Here is a 26302-nt window from a genome sequence, read left to right on the forward strand (position 1 = left end):
AATGGGAATCTCTTGAGATGTATGGGAATAATGGGAATCTCTTGAGATGTATGGGAATAATGGGAATCTTTTGAGATGTATGGGAATAATGGGAATCTTTTGAGATGTATGGGAATAATGGGAATCTCTTGAGAAGTGTGGGAATAACGGGGAATCTTTCGAAAATTATGGGAATAACGGGGAATCTTTCGAAAATTATGGGAATAACGGGGAATCTTTCGAAAATTATGGGAATAACGGGGAGTCTTTTGAAAATTGTGGGAATAACGGGGAATCTTTTGAAAATTGTGGGAATAACGGGGAATCTTTTGAAAATTATGGGAATAAAGGGGAATCTTTTGAAAATTATGGAAATAACGGGGAATCTTTTGAAAATTATGGGAATAACGGGAAGCTCTTGAGAATTATGGGAATAACGGGGAATCTTTTGAAAATTATGGGAATAACGGGGAATCTTTTGAAAATTATGGGAATAACGGGGAATCTTTTGAAAATTATGGGAATAACGGGGAATCTTTTGAAAATTATGGGAATAACGGGGAATCTTTTGAAAATTATGGGAATAACGGGGAATCTTTTGAAAATTATGGGAATAACGGGGAATCTTTTGAAAATTATGGGAATAACGGGAAGCTCTTGAGAATTATGGGAATAGGTTGAAATTTATGGGAATAACGGGTATCTTATTGAGAGTCAACGGAATAACAGAAATCAGATGAAAATCATGGAAGTAACGGGAATCGGATAAGAATGATAGGAATAACGGGATTCGGGTGATAATCATGGGAATAACGGGATTCGGATGAAAATCATGGAAGTAACGGGAATCGGATAAGAATGATAGGAATAACGGGATTCGGGTGAGAATCATGGGAATAACGGGATTCGGATGAGAATCATGGGAATAACGGGATTCGGATGAGAATCATGGGAATAACGGGATTCGGATGAGAATCATGGGAATAACGGGATTCGGATGAGAATCATGGGAATAACGGGATTCGGATGAGAATCATGGGAATAACGGGATTCGGATGAGAATCATGGGAATAACGGGATTCGGATGAGAATCATGGGAATAACGGGATTCGGATGAGAATCATGGGAATAACGGGATTCGGATGAGAATCATGGGAATAACGGGATTCGGATGAGAATCATGGGAATAACGGGATTCGGATGAGAATCATGGGAATAACGGGATTCGGATGAGAATCATGGGAATAACGGGATTCGGATGAGAATCATGGGAATAACGGGATTCGGATGAGAATCATGGGAATAACGGGATTCAGTAAGTATCGAAAGTCAGTTGAGAGTCAAAGAATAATTGAGAATAACGGGAATCATTTGAAAATAACGGAAATCAGTTGGTAATTTTCGTAAGAATGGAATCATTTATAAATCATGGAAATATTTGGTCTTGAGGGAGCGTGGTACGGTAAAATAATTAAGTGTGATTATAAAATGAGAACTTTTACATAAAGCGCCGCTCAGTAAAACGGTAAAACACACCTTAGATAATTCAAGAAAGCCCGCCAAAGAAATTTCTACAGAACAAGTATCGGAGATAGTAGAAGTTCCAACTATAGTAGTTTAAAAAAATCTCCTACAGGTTTGTGTTCCACTTACCTGAGACGAGAAAACTATTTCTCCCCCTTAAGATTTACCTCTCCGATAAAAGCCAAGTTTTGGTTGAAAAAAAGGGGGGCCACGGCCCTTCAAGGAGAAAATTGGGGAACGGCACAACACTCTTAGGGGTGATGGCTCTCCTCTCACGGACGGAGCTGGAAAAATTTTAGATTCAACGATGGTATTTTTCGTATCATAGTTTTATAAGCAAACGCGAGAGCGGGAACTTCGGTGGGTTTTAACCGTCCATCGTTGATAGTGTTTCTACGTCATCGTTATTCGAGATCAAAGTTCGGTTCTTTTTCGAACGCGTTGTTGTTCTTATTTACTTAAAACAACTGATAAGGCTTAAGTTCCTACACGAATTTGTACACGCATTTATTTTGAAATTCGAGTTCAACCTCAAAACGCGATGGTCAGAGCCACTTACCTTCTTCGGCAAACCACGCGTGCCACCTAGTGACGATGACTGGTTAGGCTTAGCGTCTCGGCTTTATAACTTTACGCCAGTTTTCTTCGATTTGTGTTCGTGTTATCTGGTTCTTTTTTCCTTAAAATCAACTATAATATAGTAATATTTGGATGTATGGTGTCGACAATGTTAGCTAACATAAATTCCATTTCGATGTTTCGGAAACACTCTGTCTTTCGCAGTACGCCACTTGTGGTGAGTTTTCTTCCTTTTTAAACTTCTCGTAACTTTAAAGTTCAGTTTTTATCATTTCTTTGGTTGAAACGAACTTAAAAGATCATTTAATTATTATTTATACCAAGTGACATAATTTTGTTTGGCACATTAATCAACAACTTTCGGAATCGAACATAATACATCATATCAACTATAAATAAAATGTAGTTTCTAAAACACGTATTCGGGTATTTTAAATAGAATAATACACAAAATCCAAACCATGTCTAAGAATATGCAGGAACATTTCAGAAATAATGCCCACTGTTTGAAAAACATGATATTCACAAAATGCTCCCTATATGAAACCGATGATTTGTGTTATTTTTGGTACACTTCACTAGAAACCAAGCTTAGAACTACTACATCATTTCCAAACAAATACCGGTTCTCTGTCTGGAAGTTTGTTCTAAGTATTCCGAGCTCATGGACTGTAAATTTAACGTTAAATAAATCAGAATAACCTATAACGAAACGTAAGCTCAGTATAGCAAAGGCATAGATATTTTGAATTAATTTAATTTTGAAATTCAAACTATTTTATAAGTTACTTTATAATTCGAATTCTTATTAGAAGCAAGTAAAAATATAATCTTAGAACCATTACGAAGGTTACTTGCAACCAGTGAAAGATTGTATTTTATAAAACAAGTTATTCAAAATAAGTTAAAAAGCTATCTATGTTATTTGAAATTTTAGAAGTATTACAAACGTCACTTGAAACAATTCAAAAACTTGTACTTCAAACCAGTAATTGGCAATTTTTCAATGACTAAACATTTCTGATAACAGATGAAACATTAATAGGAATGCGTGTAATTTGAAGCTACGTCTTTCTGCTGACTTGCTTTAATTTAGTTTTACTGCATATAATTAACCTAAACAAACCATGAAATCTTAATTCTCATTTGCCAATTTTCAAACCCTAATAATTCAGGTTAAAATTGTGCTGTTATTTAAATTTTCAAGAAGTAGAAATGTTTTCGCTAAAAGGGCTAGAGAAATTCCTCCCCTCTCTTTGGTTTAACTTCCTTGCAGTGTTGTCAGGCCCTCAATCGAACCAACCAAGTTTGATTCTAATTCAAACTGAACTGTTAGTCTTTCTCTTTGCAATGAACGACCTGGCAACACTTTGAGAACAGCAAGATAAGTTTTTCATTGAAATTATGTTTTTAAGAATGAACTAAGCCTAACCGCTTACTAATTCTATTCTAAAATTAATACATGCAAGTTTTTGGGCAAATTTTAGTATCCCGCTGAGTGTTAAGAAACGTTAGTAAGGAACGCTGTGCCATATGTAAATACAATATTTTGTATTATGCAAAGTTGGATTACGATCAATTTTCCCCGAGTTTTGCGCCATTTAACTTTTGAATGTTTAATTGATGCGTGAACGATGAATGTGCCGATGTGCTGCTATAGAGATCTAGAAGAAAAAACTAGAAAAGTCTAGATTCCTCGCGGCGTCTGCATGAAATTCCTACTGACGCCTAATAGTCCGCCAGCTCCATTTACCTTCTATAGAGGCAACCGATAAATCACTATTTAAAGGGAGCCCGAAATGCTAAAGGGTCTTCAATTAATAAGTACCATTCCATCGCTTCATTTCTTTTGTTAGCCAGTTATAGTTTGAGATTTTTCTTAAACTTTAGGTTGAGGCAGTAGTCTTTGTTCCCTCATTTTTGCAGAATTCATGCGAAGCTGGAAAATGTGAAAACCCTAAAAATGTCAGGGATATAAATTGTAGACTTAAAATTCAGGGATATAAATTGTAGACTTAAAATTCAGGGATATAAATTGTAGACTTAAAATTCAGGGATATAAATTGTAGACTAAAAATTCAGGGATATAAATTGTAAACTAAAAATTCAGGGATATAAATTGTAGACTAAAAATTCAGGGATATAAATTGTAGACTAAAAATTCAGGGATATAAATTGTAGACTAAAAATTCAGGGATATAAATTGTAGACTAAAAATTCAGGGATATAAATTGTAGACTAAAAATTCAGGGATATAAATTGTAGACTAAAAATTCAGGGATATAAATTGTAGACTAAAAATTCAGGGATATAAATTGTAGACTAAAAATTCAGGGATATAAATTGTAGACTAAAAATTCAGGGATATAAATTGTAGACTAAAAATTCAGGGATATAAATTGTAGACTAAAAATTCAGGGATATAAATTGTAGACTAAAAATTCAGGGATATAAATTGTAGACTAAAAATTCAAGGATATAAATTGTAGACTAAAAATTCAGGGATATAAATTGTAGACTAAAAATTCAGGGATATAAATTGTAGACTAAAAATTCAGGGATATAAATTGTAGATTAAAAATTCAGGGATACAAATTGTAGACTAAAAATTCAGGGATATAAATTGTAGACTAAAAATTCAGGGAAATATCTCGTAGATTAAAAATTCGGGGAAATATCTCGTAGATTAAAAATTCGGGGAAATAAATTCTAGACTTAATATGTAGGGACAAGAATTGCAGACTTAACGATCAGTGAAACGATTTGCAGGCTTAAAATTCGGGGAAATATTTGTAGACTAGAAATTCAGGGATATAAATTGTAGACTAAAAATTCAGGGATATAAATTGTAGACTAAAAATTCAGGGAAATAAATTCTAGACTTAATATGTAGGGACAAGAATTGCAGACTTAACGATCAGTGAAACGATTTGCAGGCTTAAAATTCGGGGAAATATTTGTAGACTAGAAATTCAGGGATATAAATTGTAGACTGAGAATCCAGGGAAACGATATGCAGACTTGAAATTCAGGGAAACAAATTGCAGACTAAAATTTAAAATTTCAAAAATAAAATTCCCGTTCCACCTGAAAATATCTGTGAAAAAAACCTCGGAATATATATATTTTAAAAAAAAACTTTTCCAAAAGTTGTACGAGCCCAGTAGCGGTGGACAAACCTAGAAACGCATTTAGAAGCAATTTCGAAATATTACAATCTTAATTTTTTTTCGTTCAAAACAAGCATTGTAGTGAAATGCATACAATAGAATTATTTTTCTAATCGAATAATTTGTTGTTTGTTCAAGATAATCTTGATATATGCACAGAGTATTGGAATGCATTTCAGTCTCTCTTTGAAAAGTAATCGCTATTTCACTTCTAATTATAGATGTATGCGGGGCAAAGGTGTTTCTTTTCTCACCAAAACAAGTGTTAAATTTTTGCAATGCCTCCCCTTCTCCCCTCTCTCAGCTCTCTCCCAGTATTTAAGCCTTCTCCCGCTCTCCCGGGCATAACCTTGTAAACCCTCTTCGGTCCCCGGGACCTTATTCCACCGCGTATTGGGTACCTGACCTCGAGTCAAATTTCTTCCATGTATGTCTAGAACGTGCTTATCAGCCCCAAAAAATAGTCTAAGCCTCCGATATGCCACCACCATGCTTCGACGATGCTAAAGCATTTTTCTTTACCTTAATTTTCCAAAAACTCGTCCGGGGAATATTGTGTTTTCCGAGTCAGACGGAGAATGCAATTTTTTTTAAGGAAAATAAAAGCAGAACACGCCTAAGAAAAACGCCTCTGACGACGTTTGTTTAGTTATATTTAATACTTAACATAAGTAACGTAGTAATTTTAAGTATGGCACTTCACATTGCAGTGAGACGTCTCTCAAACGCTGTGCATTAAAGGGAGCCACCGGAGGGTATGCTAGCCAGTCTGCCTATTCGTTTCAAATTTCGACGCTGCACTTTTGTGGCGCTGAATCTGCACGTCCAACTTTGTTTCAGTTTTCTGTGGGAGAAGCCTGGTTCTAGGTGGCCATGGGGGGGATACTTTCTATTCACTCCCCTCGTAGCTAGAAGAGGGCTCGGAAATCCGCGGGAGGGAAATGCAAACCCTCCGATGGCTCCCTTTAATATTAAGAAGTGTTTATTTTAACTTTAAATTTTCAGCCAAAATTCTTAAAGGAAAGGTTCATACAACATGAAAATATAACTTCAATAAATAGAAGGGAGAATGTTTAAAAATATTTTTTGTAGTCAAAGCCAATATAGAAATTGTTCAAAACATGGAAACACTGTCATGTATTTATAATAGACCAATTCGAATATTACATGCAGAGAAACAAACTTCCAGGGGCAAGCCGCCATTCTGAATAATTTCTCTCCCGCCACGAAACACCACTAGATGGCAGCCCAAGCTCACTGCGTGTTAGAGGCTAGCAAGCCCGGTCATGCCTCTAGCGATGTCTCCTGGCGGGAGAGAAATTATTCAGCATGGCGGCTTGCCCCTGGAAGTTTTTTTCTCTGCATGTAATATTCGAATTGGTCTATAGGGCAAAAGCCAGGTGTGATGCATCTCCGAAAACTTTAGGAAACGGTACTGTTAAGGGAGGTTCGTTCCCATGCTATAGATGAACATTAGTTTTGCATGAAAATGGGATTATTAGCTCAAAGACCATGTTACTCCTTGGCTGTACCTCACAATGGATCACTTTTACGAACGTTGTGACAGTGGAGGGGAGGTTACTAGAAATCATATATTACTCAGAAATGTCGATTGTCATACTTAGAGATGTTATGTTACTTACCGTAAACAACTAGCCTGCTTCCTTTAATCATTATGTTATACTAGTAGTAAAGGGACCCGGCGTTACCACTTACCAGTCAGCCACTAGGGACATTTTTTTCCAGCCGCCACTTTGAAAGATGGCGGTAAATCGAAACCCAAAAGCTACAAAACCCGTCTATAGGGCTTAGAGAATCAGTGTACTAAATATAAAAGAAATCTGTTGAAATGCATGGACGTTATTCCATAAAGGTTTTTTTTTTTCATTTCTGGTCGCCATTTTGAAAAATGGCGGCGGATCGGAAAAACACTTTCTTAAGAGTAACGTTCCTGGAAAATTTCAGCTTTTCTTAGGAAAGGGTTTTATCTGGGCGTTGATTATCCATTGAATACTGGGATGGGCAATTTTCGGGAAACTAAAACCATATCAATCCTTGTTTTTTTATACTTATTGGCTCTGCCTCACGAAAGATCACTTTTATTAACGTTTAGACACATTGTTAGGCTATCAGAAATCATGTGTAGCTAAGAAACACAACATTAACAACGTCTTTCATCGAGTGTCATACTTAATGTGGTTGCGATACTTTTTTGCTATCATTATGTTTTATTAAATGTGTAATATTTTGCGTAATTTAGACCCAGTTACATATTAAAATTGAGCAAAACTCTCTACAAATAGCAAATGGAGAGTTTTAAGCCCGTCCTACGCTACGAATAATTAATGCTAAAATAGTTCATACCTGCACTGTGGTTTAAAAAGATCTAGTCCTGCCCACGCCCCTTGTAAAATAGGATATACACTGACACTTTTGATAATAAAATACCAATAGGGAAATTCAATACGAGTGTCTTATAGGTGCGTAGGCGGCATTTTTATTGGACAGCGTGTAATCGTTAAAAGGGTAGGGACTCCCGTGTTTTTTCTTTTTATTTTTTTTCTTTTCTATTCAATTATACTATTTTTTCCACTTGAAGTTGGTATTATTTATGAATATAGAAGCGACACTAGGAATCCTTTTTCAATTCCTCCATTGTAAACGGATGAAATTTCGAGATGTGATGGACAGGTAACGGAACAGCGCTTGGGGCGTGGTGACGTCAGTAAGTTCCTCTAAAACTTCTAGGGTCGTTATGGCACGAAAAAGATTCCCAGTGTCGCTTCTATGTTTTCTTGGTTTTTTTGTAAGAGGAAGTCGTTAGAATCTTTTGCGTCTAGCCTTTAAAGACTTTGTATCAATTTTTAACCTCAGGAACATAAATACAAATATTTATATTTAATTTTGATAATAGAGATATTTTTTATGAGTAAATGCAACGATTAAGTTGAAAATGCAAAATTGTGGTGAAAAATGCAAAAATTTGTTTTGAAAATGCTAAAATTATTTTAGGAAAAATGCTCAAATTATTTTAGAAAAAGTTTTAAAATTATTTTAGAAGAAGAGCTAAAATTATTTTAGAAGAAGAGCTAAAATTATTTTAGAAAAAGTTTTAAAATTATTTTAGAAGAAGAGCTAAAATTATTTTAGAAGAAGAGCTAAAATTATTTTAGAAGAAGAGCTAAAATTATTTTAGAAGAAGAGCTAAAATTATTTTAGAAGAAGAGCTAAAATTATTTTACAAGAAGTGCTAAAATTATTTTAGGAAAAATGCTCAAATTATTTTAGAAAAAGTTTTAAAATTATTTTAGAAGAAGAGCTAAAATTATTTTACAAAAAGTGCTAAAATTATTTTAAAAAACAATGTTAAAACTATTTTGAAATCAATGCTAAATTTATTTTGAAAACCATTCTAAAAACTATAAAATTAGATTCAATAAAATACCAAAATTATTTAAAAAACACTGCTAACACTGTTTTGAAAAAAAAGGCAAAATGTTTTTTAAAAATTGGATTACACACTTGAAAAATCGTTCAAAACAGTTTCAAATCGTCTAGTGTGTAAACGTGTTTTATCGGTATGTATCTAAAATTGCTACAAACCTTATTTAAATAGAAAACTTTAAAACTTATGTTTAGACTTTCTCAAAACAGTTTACTATTGAACGAAATATTTTATAATTAATCCTCCCTCAAATTGCATAAAACAAAACATCCGCTTTTGAATCTTCACGGAAGTTGTTCGCTTCAGCTCCGCACCATCCTTAGGGCCAGGTTAGAAAAATCTGGGTTAGAGCAGCCATTTTCGCGCCTACCTTTTATAGACTTTATAATTCCAGATCGACCAAACTTCCTGCGAGCGAAACATTAATATTGTAGTACCTGAGGCGCATAGTTTCGTGCGGCTTTAGAGTGTGCGTGGGGGTAACGGAGAAATTACGGGGTCACTTTGCTAATTAACAAAATTAATTTCAATTTGAAAAAAAATCTCATTTACAATTGTGTAATAATAAGTATATTATACTGCCTGCGGGTATACTAAGACAAAAACATTTGTTTATTTTTATGCCTTAGTAAATTTGAGACGGAACCACAATAGATCCTTTCGACTTTAAAAAGGGGGTAGGCAACCCTTCAGTATCGGGACATACAAGAAGGTTGATCCATTGCCGTTTCTGCGCAATCTCAGGAAAAAGATTTAAGGCAGAATTTTAACCACACACTTTTTTTAAAGGGATAGTGTATTGCTTATTAATTGATAATTTAACAGACATTGTTAGTTTCGATGCTCGGTTTTCAGTTTGTCTAGAACTCAAGTACTCTTTTTGTTGCATGTCTTCGTTCCAGGCTTGTTTTTCTTCGGTATTCTCATTTGCTTGCAGTTTAATTTCTTGCCCAACATTTTTTTAGCGATTAGAATATCATCCTAATGAAATCTTAGAACGGAAAACATTAGAAACAGTTTTTAAAATTTTACATAATATTCTGTGACTTAAACAACTAACACACAAACCAATGGAGTCCTTGAGATATTAGAAACAGTTTTTAAAAAAATTCATATGACTTAAGCAACCAAAAGAGTGTTGAGATGTTTATTGAAAATTGTTTTTTGAGCCGCGAAGTATGCATTTTTGCATACTAATGTAACGCGAAAAACTCGTTCTGACAGAACGGAGAAAAACAAGTCTATAATAAACCAAACTCGAAAATCAATGCATGGTTTGTGAAATTATACATCAGCCCGTGAAAACCGATGACCTTTGACTTTTAGGTTAATAATTATAAGTTAAGACAATTAACAATGAAGTCGAATAGACATGGTCTGTAGATACTGTTTAATAAACACTGTTGGTTCAAAATTATTCGGTGTGCATCCGACTTAACATCAAACAGTGTGCAGCCACCTTAACATCGTGAAAACGTCAAAACCTAACATGCCATATTTACACTAGGTCGTGAAATTCCGAAAATAGACCCTTAACGTTTTAGAGCTAAAAGCTGAATCCCTTTGGCAAAAGAAAAAGGTTTTTCAGTCAACAATAGTCGAAAAGTTTATTTAGGTGCTGGCTGATCACGACGAACGGGTAATATGTTCTAATGGTTCTGAATATCTTAGAGAGCACAAAAAAAGCAGTTTTTACACTCTTCATACAGACAAAAGGTACCATCTAGAAGATGTTTCTCTCCTAGGTAGAACCCGTTGTGTGCGTAACGAATTAAACGCGTCCTCAGGTGGTGAAGTTCCCTCTTTTGGAAGGGAAAAAAAAAACATCGGACCTTACCTGCTCTAACTTCCCTCCCTACGAAATACCTCTGTAGTGCCCCGTATATCCCGGAGATGCTGACAGTTGTTTGGCAAAAACGTAGTATCTAGCGTATTTGATCAGTAAACTAATGCTGCTTTTAGGATGTAAAAGGCCATGCATGTTTGACGGACGAACCACGTACAACTTCTTCGCAGGTGTTCGCATACCCTATCTAAAAGGAAAGTGCCTCTTGTAACTCGGTAAATCCTGTAGCCACGTTTCGAACTATTTCAAGTTAAATTGCCGTTTCGTATCTAAGAGATTCCACAGAACAAAATTTCTCTAAACCTTAATCCCTGGAACAATATTTATAAACGAGCTAGAAGGATTTTTTTACACGTTTATCGGGCCTTGGCTATGCATACATTTCGTGCGCGGATAGTTCGAAAATTCCGTCATGGGCCATATTTAACGCTAGCTGGAACCTAAACTAGTTTTAATAGCCACCTCGGAAAACAATTTTTTTGTCCTTTATGTTTAAAACGAGGAGCTAAAAGCGTAAACAAACACGTGATGAACCAAACATCCTACTGCTAAGAGCTTTTTTACTAGGTTTCGGCTTTAAAACTTTGTCTAACCCGGCTGTTTAGCCGAAAACGTTTTAACATATTGTAAATTCGAAATTGTATAACTGAAAGACGTTACTTTTTTAGAAGAATGCAATTTTACCTAAATTTACAACGTGTAGTTTATTCTGCTTTCTAAAACATGTATAAGCTAAGCCTTTGTACAATATAAAACCGGATGACAATTTTTATATTTCTCAGTGAACAGTTAAGAACAATATGTTTGTTGTAGATGACAGAAGCTACTGGTTTCAAATAGCCACCTTATATAAATACATTAGAGAGATCAAGAAATTGGCGATCTTTCAGATTTGGCGCGATTTGCGTCACCTACGTTTTCGTTACAAATTAGGCTTAGCACTTCCATTTGAATTACATTGCAGACGTTTTTAAGTCAGTTTTTCAACTGTCAATTGAGACCCTTTAAAGTAGTAGTTTGGTGGATTCAAAGACGATAGATATGGCTTAAAACAAAGGACTTTGAAGAATTTATCTAACGTGTTTATCTCCATGGAACGGTTGTTTCTTCTTAACCCTGAATCAAGCAGACGACACTGCGGCCAACCTTTGAAAAAGGTCTATTGAACATATGATACGTGAACATTGGAAACACACAACAGTAAAGGCACCTTGAACAGACCGATTCATTTACACGCATTTATATTTAGCTTTAAGATTTTCAATTTTAATTTTCTTCGTTCAGTACCAGGTTTTACGCAAGCGGCGTCTTATGCAGGTGTGCGTGAGGAGAATAGATTCGGTAGGCGAAAAGAATCTGCCAAATTTAATTGATGGTCCTCGCAAATATTTCCTGTAGAAGCTGGTTTTTGAAGCGGCGCGTTTTCTAATTTATATTTTCGCGATAGTCTTCCTTTTAATGAATTTTCTTTCTCGAGGATGTTGCCTCTCCTCCGCATACATGAGACCTTTGACACCTTTCATTTTCCCCCAATGTTCGTGGTTCTTAACGTCGTGCTCTATTTAGAAAGTTGACTGTAAAATATTTTCGCGGTCTTCTTAAAACATTATCAATACAGTGAACCGTGAAATTCGTCGATTTTAATTTACAACACTCGGGAGTTCTTTGTCTAGAATACAAAGGATTAATAATTCATAATTTATTCAGATATAAACAAAGTAGCTATTTATAAATTCATTTACATAGATATTTACGTCGAAGTATAAATTATTTATTTGAAGTTTCAACTTGTTTTCACTGGCATTGTATTATTGTTGAGCTGCAAATTTGTATTAGTAGTCTAAATTAAAGATTATTCCGAAATTAAGTTAAATTCCCAAACATTGTTTTCGTCTGTCTGTATTTATTCAGGGTCGAAATCCTCGCGTAACGTTAAGATGATTTGATTTCAACAGGGATAGATTTAATTTTAGAAGTAAGAATGGAGAACGGTTAGTATTTACTTCAGTCCGACTCTTAGCCCAGTATAGAGCCCCTCCCTCCAACACGTAACGTAAAGTTCAAATTATCTTATTGGCTCACTTAAACTACGTTTTGATGACGTTGCTGACGGGGACAGCGAAAAACACGTATCCATTTTACCTCTGTCGCGATGACCCGCCTCTTCTTTCATACCCCTCCGTCCCGTGGAAGGGGGTCCGGTGTATACTCTGACGCGCGCCCACATTACTCTGTTCTCCATTCCTACTTCTAAAATTAAATCTATCCCTGATTTCAATGCTACGTAAACTTCTCTTCGTGTTACTAGAATCTACTTTCATTAAAGATGTTAAAAGGACCAAAATCTGGTAATATTGTTTTGATAAACGAAAACGTAAAAAAGTGTTCAGATTATTTAGTGTGTAAACTAAACTACACAGATATGAAACCACGTTTTAAAACTTAAAAATAAGCAAGACACCTTTTCAGCAGCACTATAAATTTTATTCAAATTGGATAATGAGTAATTATAGTTAAAACTAACTGGTATGGAACAACACTAATTGTAAATAAAGCTATAAAGACTTATTATCTTGTTCGGGATTTGAACAACTGTCCGATCGCAGCCTTGACTAAAACGATGATAAAAATGTTTAGCAAAATTATGATATTTAGATAGTAGTAATAGAAAATTCAGATTTGACTATAGCATTTAGTTTTATCTTAAAACGAAGACAATTCGGTTCGGTTAAAGAATTTTCCAAAGCTACAACCTGAACATGTTTTGTTTAAATAGCTCCACTAATCTTTTTGGAATAGCGCTTGAAAATATTTAAGATAGAACGAGACGTTTCAAAAGATAATTTTTTTCATAAAGAATCGCGGCGGCCGAAAACGTTTTAATGCCCGTCCAAAGCGCGTCTCAGGGTTAAAGAAAAGCTGGAAGAAAATAGAAAGAAAGAAAAAAAAAGCTTTTTCTAAATGCGATACATTAGACAGATAATATTAAGGTTCAGACTGACGCTCTTTCAAAAATGATGAAAACAAGTCAGACAAACCCTGTAAATATGATTCCGCAAATGCGTATTGCAACTAATACCGTGGTTAGAAAGCCGTGTAGGGTCTTCAGGCGAATTTTATCACACCTTGGCATTGATCCAATAGTGAGCAAAGGTTTGCATAAATACAGACAGGCCTTGGCATTTGTTCAAGGCCTGTAGTACGAATGTTTGCACAGATATGGACCTTGGCGGCGGTGCAGGTCCAATAATGCGAATATTTACACAATTAATATGGTGTATTTGTACACATACAAATCTTGGCAACGGTTCAGTATTGCAAATTTTTGCACTAAACAGACGAGCCCCATAGTGCAAGACCTTGGCCTGAACCCAACTGTGCAAATGGTTGCTCATATTCAAACTTTGGCCTGGGGCCAACTGTGCAAACGGTTACACATATTCAAACTTTGGCCTGGGGCCAACTGTGCAAACGTTTGCACATATTCAAACCTTGGCCTGGGGCCAACTGTGCAAACGTTTGCACATATTCAAACCTTGGCCTGGGGCCAACTGTGCAAACGTTTGCACATGTTCATACCTTGGCCTGGGGCCAACTGTGCAAACGTTTGCACATGTTCATACCTTGGCCTGGGGCCAACTGTGCAAACGTTTGCACATGTTCAAACCTTGGCCTGGCTCCAACTGCAAATGTTTGCACATATTCAAACCTTGTCCTCGGTCCAACTGTGCAAATGTTTTCATATATTCAAACCTTGTCCTCAGTCCAACTGTACAAATGCTTGCACATATTCAAACCTTGTCCTTGGTGCAACTGCGCAAAAGTTTGCTCAAATTCAAACCTTGGCTTGGCTCCAACTGTGCAAAGTCTAATAGTGCGAAGTTTCTGCACTTTGGTAACGTTTTACACCAAGGCTCTTTACTACTTTTGTCGGTTTGCAAAAATTAATTTCTTCTATCTTCACAACAGCTACTACAAGTAGAACGTTTGTAGTGTTTTAGCAAAAATGGGTGAACCTTAAAATAATGAAAAATAAAAAACGATGGAGCTTTTTCGCTTCGAATTCCATGGCGATGTGAAAAACTCGAAGAGAGAGAGAGAGGGGGGTCTAAAGATGGTTCTATTTCATCCCTCATTCCATTCCCATCAAAGCCAGCCGGTCACGACGCTGTATAAATGCAAAATGCGAGAGCTGCCCCCTTTTACCTTTTGGCGAGTGTGCACCACCACCACCACCATCTTCCACGCTTTCGAACCTACCATCACGCGCGAGTTATTAAATGACGTTCCATAGGTGTTGGTCTTCATCGTTCATCCCTCCCTTTCTCATCGGTTATGCTGGGGGTTCTTTCGAGATTGTTTCTTACGATTTCATACCCTATGCGGGGAAAATTTTTACCCGTAAATAGTACTGTCTTAGAACGTGTAATAGATTGATGTTTAGCCTTTTGTAATGGATTCGAAGGCCGGTTCTGTAAAAGCACGAAATTTTGCGAATCTAAACTTGAGAAATGAGATAAAAATCTAAAAATTAAAAAATAAGTTCTAAAATTTTTTGGTTTTTCGGAATTTGAAATGCCTTCCTTCGTAGTATCTAGATTATTTTTTTTACGCGTCTTTCAAAGCTCAAATAATAAGTCAACGAATTTAACAGAACGTTTATCCGGTTTTGGGTTGCAAAAATCGTGAGAGTTTCACGGTAGCCTTAAAATCAAAATGCATGATGAAGTCGGGATTTTTTTGTAAGCTCTACGTTTATAAAGATTAGGAAAATTCCCTGCGCTAATACCTACTATGATTTAAGATCCTGGTTATAGTTTCTTTAAATTCATATCAGAATCTTGAGGATTAACTTTCTTTTAACTAAAGGAATGTGAACCCTTGAACTATTTCAACGGTGTGAAACCTTTAAATCTCCCCAACTCCCATTCCCATAATAAAATGTCTTAATGATTCAAATTAAACTTGTTAAGTTTATATACACATATTTCCCAATAATTCACGATGAATTTTAAACCTTATTTATAACTTTAACATCACACTACTACATCATACTTTTACGGAATATAGACCATTTCTATGCAACTAAGAGGGAAAGTAAAACTTTGCCTTCCATCTCGCTTTGTGGCGCCTGCGTTGTAGTCTTTGGTATCATGAGAGTGCGCAGAGACGGCAATGTATCAACCCCCTTGTGTGTATATTAAGCTATCTCAGTTGTGACATCAGTGCCTAGGTAACAGGCTCAGCTTTGGCAGTGGGCGGCCATGTTTGGTACCGCTTTGGTTCTATGGGCAAATAGAATGGGTGACGTCACACTAAGGTTTCTGAGATAGCTCTATTGAGGGTTACCTACCACTAAAGAGGCTAAGGAAATTCCCTTCTACGTTTCTTAACTTTATCTGTGCTTCAGGGCTGCCATGTGAGAGCATCTCAGGTTTGGAACTGTTCATCTGAATCGAACAGAACTACAAACTTTCCAGTCGGTTACAGATAGCGGTTGAAATGCACTGACAAATTACTGGCAACACTTGTCTACTCAGAGGACTTTCTAGTAGCAAATCCTTCTGTTTCTATAAAAGGCTTAAATTATTTTAAGCAAAATTTTTTAATATGTCATGTAATTTTAAAATTTTGTTGGAAAATTTAAAGTGAACTCGTGACTTACACACTGCCTCTTTTAAATCTAATCCGTTACCTTGCGTGTTGTAGAAAACACATGCATCATTAGGGCGTTCGAATTAGTCAAGTTTACTAGTCGCCAAATCTTTAATCTCTTTATGTCATAATTTCATCTTGTCATCGGGTTTTTGTAAAGCTAAATACGTGTAAATTAAGCCTAAATTGGATCCCGACCCTTGTCAACTTCATCAATTATATCGTGGGTGGTTTTTTTTCAGCTTGTTCTAAAGTCGGAAACACCCTTAAACTCGATAGTCCATCGCGGATTATGTCGCTTTTATAATTCCGTAGGAGAGAAGCTAAGTTTAAGGTTAAAATATCGCAGCAATTTTGTATTTTGTTGTGTAGAACATTCAAAATGCGAAAGTTCGTGGTTATTCGTTATTTATGCCTTTGAGAATCTTTCTCGAGGCCAAAGGCTAAGAATCATTGCGTCTTAGCTTTTACCTAGGAGGAAAAAAAGCCCAGGAGTCGTCGTAGCTTAGCATGAGGTCATAAGATACGTTCCATAAGTTTGTCACTGGTTACTGAGAGCTTGTCCTGAAGTGGCGTAGGTGAAACGCCATAGATTCTCGTAAAGCGACGACTAGTAAGGTGCTGCCAAAGGCTTAGTACAGACTAAATAGTAAGATGGACTGCAAAACCGAGTGTAGTCAATTCTCGCTTGTCGTTCTCGACCTAACTCTCAGTAAATCTCTAGCGTTACGAAGTATTATCTTATAAACTTATGATTGTGGTCATGTAACCAAAGAGTATTAAACAGAAGAGTTCCCTCATTCAATGTTTTCGTCCCAAATTTCTACTTGACGCCGGACTTTTAGTTTACTGCGCATCAAGTTCAGCCCATCTCATAGAAGAGACCGTGAGTCATCATAGCGACAAATTACAACGATGGTAGCCATAAGAATTAGTGAAACCTCTGACCGTTAACCTTTTCTAAAGTATAAGATTCAAAAATTATCTCAAAACTACAGAAAGCTTGATCTTATTTGTTCATTTAGCGATGCGCAGAGAAAGCTTTATGAATAAAATTAGATTATTTTCTTCGTTTATCCATTAACTAGATGGCGCTGAAGTTTTCATTTTACGATTTCTGCCCTATTTTTTTATTTATTTATTGTTTTGCAGAGGTATGCTGGTCACCAATACTTTTAATTTATACTCCTAGCTTTTTTGGGGTTCCCGAGAGAGATCAACTGTCCATGCGCAGTATCTCCCATCGAAAATAGAAGCCGTAAAACGCGCGCTTAGGCACCACCAGGGAGCAGTGGCAAGCTCTAAATATGACCTTGGCAACCTTTCGGCGCCGATCGTAAAATAGAAAATGGGGGAGGGGACGTTAGTGCTCAGTGACGTTTTCGGTTTTGGCCAACCAAAAGTACAAGCGATATAGCTCCAAGTAAATCTCATTCCCCTAGCTCTAAGTCTATCTTAATATGGGAATTTATTACTTTGTAAAAGCTCTAAAAGAAAATCCTTCAAACGGAAGATGTTTTCTCCTACCCCACCTTTCGAATCGTTATATTTTATTATGCCTCCGAAGTTTATACATTTAAGTCAGAGTTCAGCTGTCAGTGAGGCGTTCAGTTTTCCATCAGACAAGCCACCTTTAGGTTCCGTGCCAACCGTAGTGGGTAAAATATTTAATGCTAAATAAAATTAAGGGTTCCGTCCAGTACGGGGAATTAAATTATTCACCTTGTCGTCCCTGGGGCAGAACAAGAGCCTTATTATTTAGAGAACCGCGCACCATATACCGAAGAAAAAAGACTGCAAATACTAATTAATGATTCCGAATGTAGACATGTAGGGGTAAATGTTTTAAAATTCCTTATTATGGGAATAAGAAAAACTTAAATTATGCAGGATGGATATACGTTTCTAGTATAAAAATTGGGATGAGGCGTGGTGGAATAATTTTTGATGATTATTTGTCGCGTTACATTTCTCGAAAAATCTTAGAACTCATCATGGCCATTATCCACATTGTTTTATTAACCTGTATTCCATATTTGCTAATTATTCGCCGGAATTTAGTTATGTTAATTAGAGGTTAATTAATTCTCATATTTGTGTATGCTGTATATTAGTGTTTCTGAAAAAGTTCCAATTAAAAATATAAAAGTAAATCATAATAGTCGAAGCAAAGCGTAAAATTGGTTCTATTTATGTTACTATATCGAAAAGAAAAAACTATCACACCAATGGGTGCACTGAAGAGTTGCCTTTTTGACGCCAAACGTTTCTGAAAATCTAAAACATACCCAATCTGGATCAGGGTTGGCAAAAATCCGGCAAAAACTAGTTTTTGCCGGGACACGTGGCAAAAAGTGGAAAAAACCGGCAAAAACGGAAAAAACCGGCAAAAAGTGGCAAAAACCTTTTCCCTTTTGAAATGATAATTAGAAATGCTAACTTTGGCTTTGTATTTGTCATTCGTGTTATTATATGTCTTCCAACAGCTAATATGTCTCAATCTTAATCAGTTTTATAGCATTTATTGTATTTTAAACGCTCGAGCTAAATCCACTTTAAACTTGCAACTTATGAAATTTTGCTCACATTCCAATGATCCTGGTTGCTTCGCATTTGATAACTAAACAATAATTTTTAAGCAGTTTCTAGCTTTAATCTGTTTCGAAAACTCAAAATTAGCGAGTTGAAAAAAATAGTGTTGAGCGAAAAATAAGGACTGATTTTTCATTTATTCGTATAACAAAGCCAAAACGTTCTTTGCCACGCGGTTTTTTTTCTCCATTTTATACTGAGAATGTAACCCACTTCATAAGCCTATACAATTATGGTAGAATTTTGGACGTTTTATTTTCATTTCAAATCCGAATTTTTTTATTTTTAAAATTTAGTTCGTTATTTCCACATAAAGTGGAAAAAACCGCGGCAAAAAGGTTTTTGCCGCGCGGTTTTTACCTGGAAAAAACCAGGTGGAAAAAACCGCGGCAAAAACTAGTTTTTGCCGCCCGGTTTTTTCCAGGTAAAAACCGCGGTTTTTTCCACCCCTGGCAAAAACGTGCCAACCCTGATCTGGATAAACAAACCAATTTTGAGATTGTAAATATCCCGTCCAATAAAGAATTTATGCATTAGTTTATTAGTTTAGCAAATAAATTAAAGTTTTTTTGTTTAGAAAAATATCAGTTTATTTTCGACCCTAATTATTTTGTACTATCTTCTAGCACCTATGTAAGTTTTCCCAATAAACAACTGCGGCTAAACTAGTAAACCAAAGTATAGAGAGTTAGCTAAACGTCAATCCCCTATTTATCCAATCAAACGCATTCCCCCACTATCCTTTCACTCTGTAAAGTTAACTGCCATTTTGTCGGAAAGGGGAGGAGCCTCTTAAACCACACGCGTTTGGACCCTCCCATTACAACGGAGATACATTTCGAAATAAATATAGAGCATGTTAAAAAGGTTAAATTTAATTCTATGTATCCAAATTCCATTGCAAATTAAACCCACATATTTAGTTTAAAAACATACAAGGTTGTTTAATGAGTGAACTTGAAGACCCTATAAATTCCTAGAAGTAGACACAACAAGAATGGTTCGATTTCGGGGTTTAGACACCTATTCCCCTCCACCAGTTCAATTAGCTTTTTCCAAATATTTCTGGTATAGTACGACCAGGGTACTCGAACGTAGATATCGGAAACACTATCAGGAGACTTTAATCTCTAACGGTTTTATACCTAGATTGTGATATAGGAGAATTTTTATAAGAGGCTCAAAGTTCTTGGCGGGAAAATCGTAAGTGGTGGATAACCCTCAAAGTTGGCGTTTATTTTAAACCCCCCTAATGGCTTCTAATAAAAACGACCCAAAGTACCAAAACCAGAGAGAATTCGAGTTTATCGGGTGATTGACTTTCGAGTGGATGTTCAGGCCTTACGTTTAATCATTGTTACTCTGCAGTGAAGTTAAAGTTATAGATTAAGATTTAAATAAACAGCTACGAGGTTCTCAAACTGAACAGTGTTGTTGGAGAAACGTTTCGTTCCATTATAGCCCTCTATTGATGGGTTCAGGCCTTAACTAAACTAGATGACATACATAACATAGTTTAATTTAACATTCGTTGTTATTAGAACACTTGCTATTGATATCTACATTCACCTTGAACACGCTCATCATAAATAGTTCATTTTATCATAAAAGTTCATTTTAAGAAATTAAAATCAGTTTCTGTTTGTTATCTAATGGAAGGTCTGAAACTTCATAGGGCTGTGGTAAGCCAATATAATAGGATGTGAGATATGGATAAGACGAAGGTAGACGCTTTCAAAGTGGAGGGGGAGAAAACGTACCTTCCCCCATGTAGAAACTCTTAATGCGTATTTGCGTAATCATCAGTCCCCGGTATTTCTGGAACCTGGCTTGCAAGTTATTGCTTAATTATGGCTAAATGACACGTTACCTACCTCTAGCTTTGATAAGAAATTCTCGGTAAAGTAACGGAGCTGAAGGCTAAATAATTATTAGACAATGTTTCTTTATCGTGATATTTTAAAATAACTTCACCAGTTGACTGAGTAAATCGAAATTAGGCGATTTAAGGTGAAACTCATAAGCGTCGGACGCAACGCAATTTAGAACAGGCGAAGGCAGAGCGTTTGTGCACGACGACCTGCCTTCGCCTGTACTAAATTGCGTTGCGTCCGATGTTTATGAATTCCACCTTTAAACGATTTAAAAACATTTTGTAATGACAATTATTTAATTTTTGGGAAGCTTGGAAATAGTATACATCGTTTTCTGACTTGGAGTATTGATACCATTTACAACAGGAGGCCCGGCGACTTTACGGACGAAGTGCAGTACGAAGAAGCCTGGCCTCCTGGGGTAAATGTTATCAATACTCCTAGTCTAAAAACTGTGTATATATTAACGTAGAAAAACACGGGTTTCCTGTGGAATTAAGATTGAATCTTTCTGTACTAATATGGTTAATTTTAATCGTGAAAACTAATCCTCCATGAAACTAAAAGTTCGCCTCCCGAATAACAAATTTTTATTTTCTTTTATTTTTTGATCTGTTGACCTAAGCTTCTCTTATGACAAATTTATAACTCTGAATATTAACCACTTTTTTCTATTTTTATCAACAAATTCGGCTATAAATCCAAATATTACACAAAACATTCCTATCGTTCCCATTAGACATTTTATGGAATGCCCCTGTGATGATTTAGTACCTCAATCCCAAATAACCTTAAAAATTCCTGGCTTTAAAATGAGCTTAATATATATCGGAACTAAAATTTAGATTGGAATTCGTGCCACCATTTAACAAGAGTCCGTTTAATTAATGAGGCCAAGAATTTTAAGATTTGACCCGAGAGCGGTGTAGAGTCTCGAACGAGAGAAGAGGGGGGAAGGAACAGGACTTGTCAGGCTAATAAAAAACCAGAATCTCCCCAGGGTTTTCCCCATAGGGCAAAAATTCCAGCTTATTTTAAAAACTCGTATAAAATCTGACAATTCATTGGAAGGTTAGGCAGGCAGCTTGCTTGAGCCACTACTGGTTTCCTTCTTAAAACGGTGCAGAGTACCACTGGAAAGCTCGGATGTTTGTATACCATTTTAATAGTGGAACATGGTATAGTCTCATTTGGGATTCAATATTTTAACACGTGTTCTGTATTTTCTCCGATAAATTTCGAATTCTTAGACACGATACTATTTTCGTGGATAGAAAAAGATTTGCACGTAAAATGAAAATTGTTCAAAGAAAAAAATTCGCAAGTTTTGCTAAAATGCGTGAACACGAACAAATTGTCGACGCACGAATAGAGTGCCCCCATATCATGCGTCGACGGGTTTTAGTTCAAAATATAAATACTTTCAAAGGGGATGGAAAATTCTTCAATATCATAGACCAATCCATAAATTCAATACCAATACGAATTGGGAAATCTAGTTCGAAACCGGTTTCTTATTATTTTGATATTTTCTTAACCTTAGTAGAGGATTCTCGCTTTATTTTTTATATTTTATTCATAATGGAAGCAAATAAAATAATTGATATTTCATATTTGAATCATGTGTCTTTCTACAATAGAAAAGATGACCTTTTAAATTAAGCACCACCTAATAAATGTTCCTCAGTCTGTTATGCAAAGGCCTATCACGTAGGTTCCAGTAAGTTAAATTGCTCGTATCTTCTTTAGTATTGTAGGTCGACATCCATTATTTTATAAACAATAGACTATCTTGTCTCTACTCTCTACAGGACCTTGAAGTTAGCCTCGAACCCAAAATGCTTGTCTTTCTTGGTCAAATTTGACTCAAACCTCGTAGAACTACGCTGCGCGTGTACATCTTTGGGGATAAGACCCCCCCACCCACTGGTTTTTAGGATAGGCATAGGATAGGTTTAGGATAGGCATAGGCTTAGGTTTAAGATAAGCATAGATTTAGGCTTAGGATAGGTATATGCTTAGGCTTAGGATAGGTATATGCTTAGGCTTAGGATAGGTATATGCTTAGGCTTAGGATAGGTATATGCTTAGGCTTAGGATAGGTATATGCTTAGGTTTAGGATAGCCTTAGGTTTAGAATGGACATGGGCTTAGGTTTAGGATAGGCATAGGCTTAGGTTTACGATAGGCATGGGCTTAGGTTTACGATAGGCATGGGCTTAGGTTTACGATAGGCATGGGCTTAGGTTTACGATAGGCATGGGCTTAGGTCATGATTTGATTCGGGCTGTGTTTAGTTTAGGTCAGTTTTAGTTTAGGCTTAGGGTAAAGCTAGTTTTATGTTATGTTTAGGTTAGGTTTAGTTTATTCTAAAGTTAGGGTTAGGGTTAGGATTAGCTAGTTTTTTGTTTAGGTCAGGTTTAGTTTATTCTTAAGTTAGGGTTAGGATTAGCTATTTTTTGTTTAGGTCAGGTTTAGTTTATTCTTAAGTTAGGGTTAGGATTAGCTAGTTTTATGATTAGGTTAGGTTTAGTTTATTCTTAAGTTAGGGTTAGGATTAGCTAGTTTTATGTTTAGGTCAGGTTTAGTTCATTCTTAAGTTAGGCTTAGGGTTAGGATTAGCTAGTTTTATGTTTAGGTCAGGTTTAGTTTATGGTTAGATTACACATGTCTGTAGTTCTAGATGAGCAAATGTGAACGAATTCTTAGTAAAGGGTCTTCGTATCAGTATCGCCTCAAGAGAATTGCACTGTATTTATAAATCGGATCCGTCGAGAGAAAGAGAGGCTGCACGATTTGGTTTTCAGAACTCGTGACGTTCGAAAATCGTGAAATTACACGTAAGCTCGTGCAATAGCCTAAAAGTATGTTTTCCATAACGACATTTCGCTGCACGATCTCCTCTAACCATGTTTTTTCAAAAAGTAGTCATCGTGGCAGCTTTTTATTCCGTTTTCAACTGCCCCATTCGTTTTCCTTCAACGTACGTAGCTCGTCCACCGGTGCAGTCTGCAAAGTCGATACAATTACGCTTGTTTTTCTCGTTAGACAGAAGACGGATTTAAGTTTTATTCCTAGTACGAAGTAACGTAGCTCCTTGTACCATGTAATGTCGAGATCATGGAACATTTTGTAGAATTGGACAGCCAAATATTATAACGCAACTTCGTTCGTGCCTTCGTGATCTGGTAGGCTAGTTACTGTCACGTGTCATCGATATTATTGAATTTTGAACAAATTTTTAACCAAAATTACAACAGTACAAAATGTCAGAAATTATTTAACGGATTCGGCAAAGGTTAATCACTATTAGAATTTTGGTATATCGATTAAAGACAGGCTTTACTGGTTATGTGTAATCGGTTTAGCACTACTAAGGGTAGGGCTTTTAGCAATCACACGTAATCCCTGTATTACAGTCAAAAGTGCATCGTGTACACGGTACACCGAATAGGTAAAGTGACTGGTCCCTTGGTACATGCGCAATGTGTTCCAAATATTTCCATAACGTTTTCAATTTTATTTATCACTATTTAGGTTAATGAAATATCCTTGAGGTAACAATTAACTGTGATTATTAAAATTAATGAAACCTATACTTAAACGTTTTTACTAGCTTCTTGGCTTAAGGAAAACTGTTATTCTCGAAAAGACGGTTAAACCCCTTAACCTTCAGGATTTCTATCCCTTCTAATATCGAAAGACGTATCTATTGTATCTGTTTTGCAGCACACGATAAGAAATATCATACGATGGCGTCCGAAAACGAGATTTTAGTGAAGGGTTTGGCATAGTAATCTGTTAACATAAGAAATAAGACTTTGTTTGAATCGATATATTTTTGAGTTTACATCTCCAACGTTATTCTGAATTTAAAATGATAAATAGACTAAGTTAGTCATGAATTCGGTTAAATACGGTTCATGTAGAATTTAACCGTCTATCTGTTGTATGACAGTCACAAACACAAATGTGTCGGATGAACATGTTTGACTTTGAAAATCATGCTCTTTTACTTTATCTTAACCACTACAATGAGTTACCACATACATAGTTAAACAAATATATAGACGAATTAACCAATATATACACATGAATTAACCAATATATAAACATGAATTAACCAATATATAAACATGAATTAACTAATATAGAAACATGAATTAACCAATATAGAAACATGAATTAACCAATATATACACATAAATTAACCAATATAGAAACATGAATTAACCAATATATACACATGAATTAACCAATTTATACTCACGAATTAACCAATATATACACATGAATTAACCAATATATACACATGAATTAACCAATATATACACATGAATTAACCAATATATACACATGAATTAACCAATATATACACATGAATTAACAATATATGTGCCATTTTTACGGAAGAATTTAGAAAGAGGAAACAATATTTATGAATTCCTTTCATTGACTTGAACACCTGTGACGTTTAATTCGCGAACATTAATATTATAGTTCAGTCTGACCAAAGTCCAGAGAACGTTTAAAACATAAAATAGTTAATATAATCTCTTTGAACAATTTGTTCGTCCCGCGAAACCAATTCAGAACGATATCTTAAATTGAACATTTTGAAGAAATAGATTAGATTCTCCCGCTGTGCGAAGAAATGTTCCGGAGAAAACAAAGGGTTTTATTTTAAAAGGTGTTAAATAAAACAAGAATTGTTAAAAAAAAAAAAAGAATCTTCACCTCCAGGCATCTTTGTGCTTGAGGGGGTGAAAAATAGATAAAAGGTTTGTTGGAAATATATAAATCATTGTACACCGGGTATTACAGCATTCCTGTTGAAGTTATTTATTATTAATCTGGACCTTGGTGGTATAATAATGCAGGCAGATCGGCGCTACAATCTCTGCAAGAAATAAAAGGAAATATTTCATTTCTCTCTGGAGACTAAAGATTAGTTTTTTCTTTCGCGGTCCATTATTAAAAAATAAGAAGAAGAAGAAAAAGAGAATAATCTTCCAGCTCAATCTTTTTATTCGACCCTCATCTCACGCGGGTGTCTGAACCGCGATACTATCTTCTCCCCCATGAAATTCTCGCCCGTTTAGGTTAGGAACCCCAGAATTATCAAAAGTAGGCGGAGTCATTGGCTCGCCGGTGCCGAGAATATTTGGCAGGCATCCTTTATTTACATTTATGAACGCGTTAATTTTAAAATATTATTCTCAGGAATATTTAGTTTCGCCCGTCAGACACTAGAGGGGGTTGCAAAAACCTCCATTACAGTTCTGCCTGCGTTAATGTAATATAATGTAATGAGTATGAAACAGACAGGCAAACGTTTCATTTTCTTTAAACTATTGAAACTAGGCTTTTCAGTAATATTGTTTCGTGTTTAGAGATGCAAATTATCCGTTAATTTTGAGCAAAGTTAAATTACAATTATTTGTTTAAACCTCGTGAACAAAGTTATTAAGTCAAAATAACAAAGTTATTAAGTCAAAATAACAAAGTTATTAAGTCAAAATAACAAAGTTATTAAGTCAAAATAACAAAGTTAATAAATATTTTAGTCAAAATATTTAGTTATGACTAATAAGTTATTCATTTTCTAAAATGGCCATGAATTAACGAAATTTCTTGA

General features: G+C 35.6%; 1 protein-coding gene across 3 annotated transcripts in view; it reads left to right on the forward strand.

Annotated features, from left to right (window-relative positions):
* Window positions 1–26302, forward strand: part of Egfr (epidermal growth factor receptor) — a 122297-nt gene that overhangs the window by 70159 nt on the left and 25836 nt on the right. The window contains exon 1 of one of the 3 annotated variants that reach the window (XM_089864329.1): window positions 1752–2299. The exons of 1 other annotated variant lie outside the window; for it this stretch is intronic. The gene's annotated coding sequence lies outside the window, so the exon portion shown is untranslated. Of the gene's footprint in view, window positions 1–1751; window positions 2300–26302 lie in introns of those variants that run through there. One more of the 3 variants, XM_089864330.1, reaches the window with a different exon arrangement.

The sequence above is a fragment of the Phalangium opilio genome, unplaced genomic scaffold (genome assembly GCF_054372755.1).
Source record: "Phalangium opilio isolate 3A_F unplaced genomic scaffold, DU_Popi_V2 ptg000013l_1, whole genome shotgun sequence".
Lineage (NCBI taxonomy): Eukaryota > Metazoa > Arthropoda > Arachnida > Opiliones > Phalangiidae > Phalangium > Phalangium opilio.